The 7507-nt window shown below is 61.4% G+C and overlaps 1 long non-coding RNA gene across 1 annotated transcript; it reads left to right on the forward strand.

Moving 5' to 3' along the window:
* Positions 1-363: 363 nt before the first annotated feature.
* LOC147598794 (uncharacterized) lies at positions 364-2579 on the forward strand. The gene is made up of 2 exons (XR_015260227.1): positions 364-1220; positions 2206-2579. It is a non-coding gene; the product is annotated as an uncharacterized LOC147598794 (long non-coding RNA).
* Positions 2580-7507: the final 4928 nt, after the last annotated feature.

Here is a 7507-nt window from a genome sequence, read left to right on the forward strand (position 1 = left end):
GGCTGCGCTGGCGTGGGAGGGGGAGCCACGACGGCTGGGGGCCGTCAGATGCTGAATTTCATTTTCAAGCACTAAACCTCCCAGGGCTGGCAGCCTGTAGAGGAGATATGCCCCCGGCACGGGCAGGGTGCTCCTCCGCGCCTGCGCCAGCACGAGTGCCGTGGGTGCCCACCCCATCCCCATCCCAATCCCATCCTCTCCCAGCCAGCACTGTGGCTGCTCATCCCCAACCAAGCCCCTCCTGTGCCCCTGACCTGCATCCCAGCGGCGCCCAGCCCCTCCGCCCCCAAACCCCGGGTGCCTGAGGGGTGGGGGGATGCGGACCCCTGGGGTTAACAGCCCCGCTTTGCCCCAGAGCTGGCTCTCTCTGCCCGGGCAGCTTCCCCCTGCCTCCCACAGCCCCCTCGCACCAGGGCGTTGCGGATCCCGGGGCAACACTGACACTCGCCCCAAATCCCCGGGGCTGTGGGGTTCTGCGGCGGGGCCAGGAGCCTTGGTGCTGGAGGGGGGCGCGCCGTGACAGGGACAGGAGATGTCGACAGCAAAGGGCGGGAGGAAGGCGCTGCGTTCACAGTGCTGCCTGGGCAGCGAGGGCTCTGACAGCAGCAAAAAGTAATTAGCTGGCTGCATATTGCTGACAAGGGGCAGGAAATAGGGGCTAATTAAGACTGGGAAGCAAAGGGAAATCACCTTCCTGCTTCGAGCTCCGGGCTGCATGAGAAAAAGCTCTGCCATTAAAAAAGAAAGATTAAAAAAAATGAGCATGCAGTTTTAAATATCTGGTATTTACTCAGAGGTTAGGGAACACTCGTTAGCCTTTTCAATTATTTTTGCCGCTTTGCTGCTGGGTTAACTGGCTTGAAACTCTCTGTGAAGACATGTTTAGAGACTCTGAAAAGCTCCTCTGCGCTCCCTGGGGCTGTGGAGAGCACGGCTTGTCCATCCCGGCCGGCGATGCTGCTCACCGCGCCTTCCCCCGGTTTATGGGTGCGATGGCAACCCTTTGCCCGCTGCCAGCCTCCTGCTCTTCCGTTTGCCGCGAGCCCGGGCGCGTTAAACCGGCGCCTTCCTCCCGGCCACGGCCCCGCCACCCACGGCGCTCGCAGAGCCCGCAGCAGAGCGGGGCTGCCTGGGACCAGGGGTTCGGAAACGGCCCGTCAGCGACCGGCAAGCGTCCGCCCAGCCCTCCTGAGGCCCGGAGCTGCTGGGGCAAGCACTCTGTGAGACAGCCGTTGATGAACGGAACCTGCGTCAGCCCAGCTGCCCCCTTCTCCCCGCGTTTCCCCCGCACCGCCACGTCCCAGCGCTGGCTGCCCGTCCCCAGGGCTCCGGGATCGCTGCTCAGCTCCCCTTCACAGCCACAGAATTCATACGGGAGCGTCAGGATCTCCGGTCAAGCTCTGTTACTACCTGCGCTCGTTTTTAAGGCTGGTAATGAAATGCAGGGGTCGCAGCTTACATCGATGTGCAGGGGACATCCCTGTCACGCGGAACTGGGCTCCTGGAGCCGCTCTTCCCAGCCGTTTCACCTCTTCCTCCGTGCTCTTAACGAGTATCCGCAGCTGGAGCCGCGGGATTGCTCCGTCCCGGCCGGCGGCCGATGCGTGCAGAGGGACACGCAGCGTTCACACGCTCAGCCAGCGAAGCACCCTGCTCCCTTAGGGAACGGGCACTCGGACCCCCCGGCCTCGGTGAGGAGCAGGCGAGGCTTCAGAGCATCGCTGGAGTATTTGCTGTTGGTGTTAACCAGTGGAAACGGGGGAGCCTTAGCAGAGCTCCGAGGGCATTCACTGCGAGCCCACTGGCTACGCAGGGATTGCTGGGAGTCACTGGGACAGAGCCAGCGATTCGGATAACCACCGCTTCCGCATTCGTCAGTTATGCCCTGGGTAGGGAAGAGGAGTGGTTTTAGGTTGGAAGTTGGTGCTGCGAGCTCCAGCGTGGGAAGGGCTCTGCTCCTTGGAAGGGAGGGTCCTGCGCAGGTACCCGACGCGCCGGCGGGGCTGGGACAGGGGTGCTGCTGGCGCCCGCTCGGCCACGCGGGTCCCTCGCTGCCAGGCTTTGCATTAAACCCGACCGCCACAGCCCAGCATCTCGCATAGGAAACCAACTGAGCAACCGCAACCGCTCTGCTCAGAAGGCGGTGGCGGCGTGCTGCCTTCTTTTTTTACTTTGCTTTTCTTTTTCTCCCTTTTCTCTCTTCAGATCTTCCTTTGAAACCAAAACTTCCTGTCGCTTGAAACGGACAATCAGGCCGCGCCGGCAGCTGTGGCCCGAGAGCCTCGGCTCTTGGCAGGAGGATCAGAACTACAAAACTATTTCTTTGAGGCAAATTATGCATTCATCTAGCTCATTTGAAACAAAATATGATTTGCAATTTAACTTTCCATAACAAGCTCCCGCTATTATACAGTTCCCATAATGGCTGGTTTCATTGGAACAGATTGTTGGTGCACATGGTTTACAAAACATTTTCAATGCAAGCCCCGTTTTCTCTTATTTTAAATAGCAACAGCTGCTATGCATGATAATTATTGTATTTCATCAAAATAAACTTACCAAGTTGCTCCTTAGTGCTACTCATTGCAGGTTCCAAAGGACCTACGGGGAGTGAAGAAGCTGAAGCTTCAGCTCTGCCGAGAGAGCGGCCGCGCGGGCGTGAACTCGGCGGGGAAGGGCTGGGGCGGGCGGGAGGCGAGTCCTCCCCTGGGAACGGCGGGGGCTTCACCGCCCCGGTCCCCGGCGTGGCCACACCGCTCCCTGTCCCGCTCCCCCAGCCTGGCCCAGCAGCTCCCCAGTTTGCCATCACCTGTTAATTCGCTCCCCGGTCGCTGGAGCCAAGAGCGCGATGCACGGCGCGTGTGCCCCAGAAGAAAGGCCAAGCCAGGGCAGAGCCACACGCGTGTCCCGGCCACCGCTGCCGCCGAGGGCGGCTCCAGCCCCCGCCGCTCTGCAGAGGGGGAAACCGATGCCCGCGGAGGCAGAGGCTCTGCGAAAAACACCAGCGGCAGACTGGGCAAAAGCCCTGCGCATCCCCGGCTCTGTCTAGAGACGTTTCACCCCAAGGAGACGGGGACGTGCACGCTCGCCCCTTGACATCCCGGCGGGTCGGTCCCAAGGCGAGGGGACGCGGCCGCCCCCGCGGGGTCCGGCTCTCCGGCTGAGGGCGGCTGTCAGCGCCCCAGTCTGACGGCGCAGGAGCCCCGCAGAGCTGCGACAGTGGGGTGAATGCTAACGAGGCTGGAGGGAACACGAGTAACTAAGGAAACCAAAGAAAGTTGCCTAACGAGAGAGCTAAACCCACTGCAAACGGAGGAAAAGGGAGCAGAAGGGTGCTGCTGGCTGGCCTTCGGGAGGAGGTTCGTGCGAGTCATCCGCTCACCTCAATTACCGGTACATTTGATCCTCGGTGCATTTACACACAAACTGTGCAAATCAGACCATCGGTACCATACGCAATGCAAACCCCTCTCCATCCTGGCACCTACGGCTCGCTCCGTGCCTGCTGCGGGCCGCTGCCCCGGGGATCGCTGCGCCCGGTGCCGCTGAGCCGGCCGAGCCCGTCCAAGAGCCGCGGCGACAAACGCCCAGAGAGAGGGACGGGCAGGAGGGCTTGTGCAATCCCGGCATCGTCTGTGGTCAGCCTCGTCCTGCACCAGGCAAGGGGAGAGCAAGGCTGGAACAATTCACATCCCTGGCAGGCTCCTCCGGAGCGGTGACAGACACCGGCACTTCAAGAGAAAGGGAAGACTCCGCTTGGTTTAAGAAAAATCTCACCGGCATCTGTGCAAGGTGGCACCTCGGAGAAGCAGCACATGCAAACGCTGCCGCAAATCTGCTCCCTCTGATGCTGTCTGGGGACAGGACACCAGCACCAGTAGCTTCAGCACGTTGCCACCACTCTGCAGCATCGCCTGCGCTGGGCTCCCAGCGCGGGGAGAGGGGGTTGGCAGGTCCCCGCCGAGGGACACCACCCGACAGGACTGATTTTCCCTCTGGGAGCGCAGACCCAGGTTCATGGGAGCCCAAGGTGGGGGCCTGCAGCACACCGGCACCCTCGTCCAACAGCCGCAGGAGCCAGGGCTTTATCCCGGGCCGTTTCCTGAAAGACCCGACCTCCTGGAAGCCCCCAAGACCACAACCCGCAGGAGGGGTGCGGCAGTGAGCACAGCGACAGCTCCATCGCAAGGCCCACGTTTGGCTTTGCTGCGGCCAAGGACCTGCAGGTCTACAGCAAACGTCCGCCCAAGCACGGGGCGCTGCCAGCCCCGCCGGGGGCCGGCAATGGGAACCAGCAACAACTCCTTGCTAACTGCACTTACCTGTCCCACTGCTTCCCACGGCGTTCCCAGCATGCCCATCAGGGGTCCCTGGCTCCGGGGCAGCTCCAGAGGTGCACACAGCGCCCTGGACCCCTCCTAAACCCCCCCAGCCCTAAGGATCCTCTCTGACCCGAGCTCGGGTGGGCCGCGGGGGCTCCTCTCCTCTGGTGACCAGAGGAGGGTTAATGACAGAGGACAGGAGCGCATCAGCAACGGGGGCAGCTGAAAGTCTTGGTTGCTGAAAACGTTCTGGGGAACTTCTCAGAGCTGGGCTTAGCGGCTGCGGCCAGCCGAATATTTCTGGGTGCGCAGGCACTCAGGGCGGGGGATGATGGTGCTGGAGAAGCTGTCCCAGCCCCCGAGTGAAAGGCTGCCCTTCAGAGCGCCTCAGCGCTTGGATTTAGATGATGAACAGCAATGGCACCACAGAAGCCATTACTGTCCGTCAAGTAAATAATGAACACGCGATATAAATTGCTTGGACTCACCTAGGCTTTCATGAGCTGTGGCAAGCAGTGAAAACAGCCAACAAATCAAAGCAGGAAAGGGCAGAGGACAGCGCTGAGGGGACCAGCCGAGGAGGTGGCTGCTCTGCGGGAGCACGGATCGAGGGAGTTTCGGTCCAGCAAACCACGGTGAAGCCCAGGTGTTTATCCTGATGCAGGTCTGGAACTGGGGAAAAGGGTGAGAAGAAAAGCTACGGGCTGCGGACAGGAGCAGCTGACATCTCCCCTCTTCGGGCGGGCGCCAGCAGGCAGCTCGCTGTTGGGTTTCCACCGCCGACGGCACCAATGCAGCAATTAACCACCTCCCTCGAGAGGCAGAGAGGAACCGAGCCCGTGAGGACCAGTGAACACAAGCACCAGCAAGGACTGGGAAGCTGTCTCCGGTTCCCCTCGCTGCAGCCGGGTCCCTCTACACCCAGCCGCCGTCAGGGCTGCACCCGGCTGCGCGCGTCCCCCGTGACGCAGGGTCCCGTCTCCCGCTGCGAGCAACCCACAGCGACATCCCCCTCGACAACGAAACACCGGGCAGCGGCCTCAGCGACACGTCTGCTGCAGTTCGGTAACTGGAGAGGGGGTCTTTGTTGTTCCTGTCCAGCGGGATCGCTCCGAGGGCGATGACTAAATTTCCTGAAGCCTTTTGCTCCGGCCAGACGAGCCCACAACATTCTGCACTACTTACAGCGATCGCACGATGATCTAAAGCTGCATAAAGACGCTGTAGGTAAATACAGAGCGCTGCACACCCTTAAACCAGGCCCCCGCGTCGCCACCCCGGGCTACGGGCACTGGGATCCGCGCCACGGCGTGCCCTTGCTCGCGGGTCAGCGCGGGACGGCACGGCCGGCGTTGTGCGCAGCACTGGAGCCGCGCAACGGCGATGGGCTATCAGAGCGTTTACCGGGGTCTGGCAGAAAGAAAACAAGGTAATGGGGCATTTGCTGATTCAATTCGCTGAATTTGAACAAATCTTTTTAATCTTCCTCCCGAAGGACTGGAAAGGTCAGGAAACAGGCAGAATGTGCACTTTCAGGTATTGAAATTAAACTTGTTAAAAAAATCCATATTGATTTGCACTTCTCTGAAAAATATTGAGGCCTCCAGATTTAGCCTGGGTATTGATTTTTCTCTTCCAGGGGAAAGACATGGGCACGAAGGAAAGATATTACAGGTGGCAGTAAACACCCTCCATCACCCGCTCCCCCTTCACGCGCCCACGGCCCGCGTCGCCCGGGGAGGCTGCAGAGCGCTGCCGGCACCATCCTCTCTGCGAAACAAGGCAAAACCCTTTCCTGGCCAGTCTCCTGCCTCGCTGGCTCTCAAGGAAAACACCAGCACCACAGATTGCCCTGAACGCGGCTTTAACGACACCTGAGGGCACCCGGCGTCCCGCACGCACGCGGGACGCGGCACAGCAGCACCCCAGCCCCTGGCAAACGGCTGCTCCGATTTCCTGCTGCAATGGCAATAACCATGCAATAACTGCAGGATTTACCTGCAGCCGGTCAGGCATCTTCCTGCAACTACCGCACCCCACGCCAGGAGCCGTCTGCGCGTCCCGCCACGGACTCCAACGGTGCCGGGCACCGCGCTGCTCCGGGACACAGCCCGCCGCGCGGAGAGGGGCTTCCCGCACGGCCGGGGCTCTGCCGCTGCAGGGTTTGGTTTTAACTGAGAAACGTACCCTGTTCATGCGCTTTGCTTCGCCTGATGGGGACAAACAGGGTTTCTCACCCGCAGCAGCCAGTGCCTCAGCCGGAGCCTGCTGTCTGGAGATTTAATTCTGGAAAAAACACATCTTTAAGCCAGGGGCTGCCCAGCGTGGCGTCGGCACAGCCAGAGCACGGCTCCCACTCACGGCACCACGGCCCCTCCCGGGCCGGCACTGCTGCGGCCAACACCGCGGCGCGGGGGACGCTGAACAAAGGGCTCGGTGTGGCTTCCACGATCAGAGCCCCCAAGGATCTGGTGAAAAGCCTCACTCCACGCACATCCCAGCCCAGCAGCAACTCCTCTCCGAGCATCCCCCCTTCCCCCTGCCCATATGGGAACTGACGGGCCCGGGCGGGGCTCCCACTGCTCTGGGGTGCGTTAACACGTTAATAAAGCGAACCCCACGTCTGCTCAGGCGCCGCTGCCGCAGGGCAAGGCCTGGGTGCAGGAGGCCGCGGGAGGGAGCAGGGCGGGAGCGCAGGTCGGTCATCGCGTGGCTCGTTCCATGCCGTACGCTGCCAGTCCTTCCACTACGTTGTTCCTAAATATCCCCCTGAGCAGAGTGGCACCTTCCTCCACTGTTTGTGATATATGCGATCAGCAATTATTGCAATTAAGAGGCCTGATTAGCACCCAAATCAGTCTTCTCACACAAGCCCCTTCGCAATACAGCAAAAGCGGTAAGGGAGATGGAAAACCTGCGGCGCGGCGTGGCCGGGACCCGCCGAGGGGCAGCCCTCGCTGGGGCTGTCGGAGGGTTTCACTCCGGCAGAGCTCCCGCGCCACGTTTCCCACAGCGACCTGCCTGTTATCCTGGGAAGGACTGGGATGTGCGCCCGGCGACCGGCCGTGCTCCGGCTTCGGGCAGAGACCCAGGGCAAGGCTGCTCAGGGCACCAGATGTTTCCCTGCTGCAGAGAGCAACCGGGAGCTCCCCCAGCCCCCAGTTACCTGCGGCTGCCTAACAACC

The sequence above is a fragment of the Chlamydotis macqueenii genome, chromosome 15, assembly GCF_036417535.1.
Source record: "Chlamydotis macqueenii isolate bChlMac1 chromosome 15, bChlMac1.mat, whole genome shotgun sequence".
NCBI classification, from domain to species: Eukaryota; Metazoa; Chordata; class Aves; order Otidiformes; family Otididae; genus Chlamydotis; species Chlamydotis macqueenii.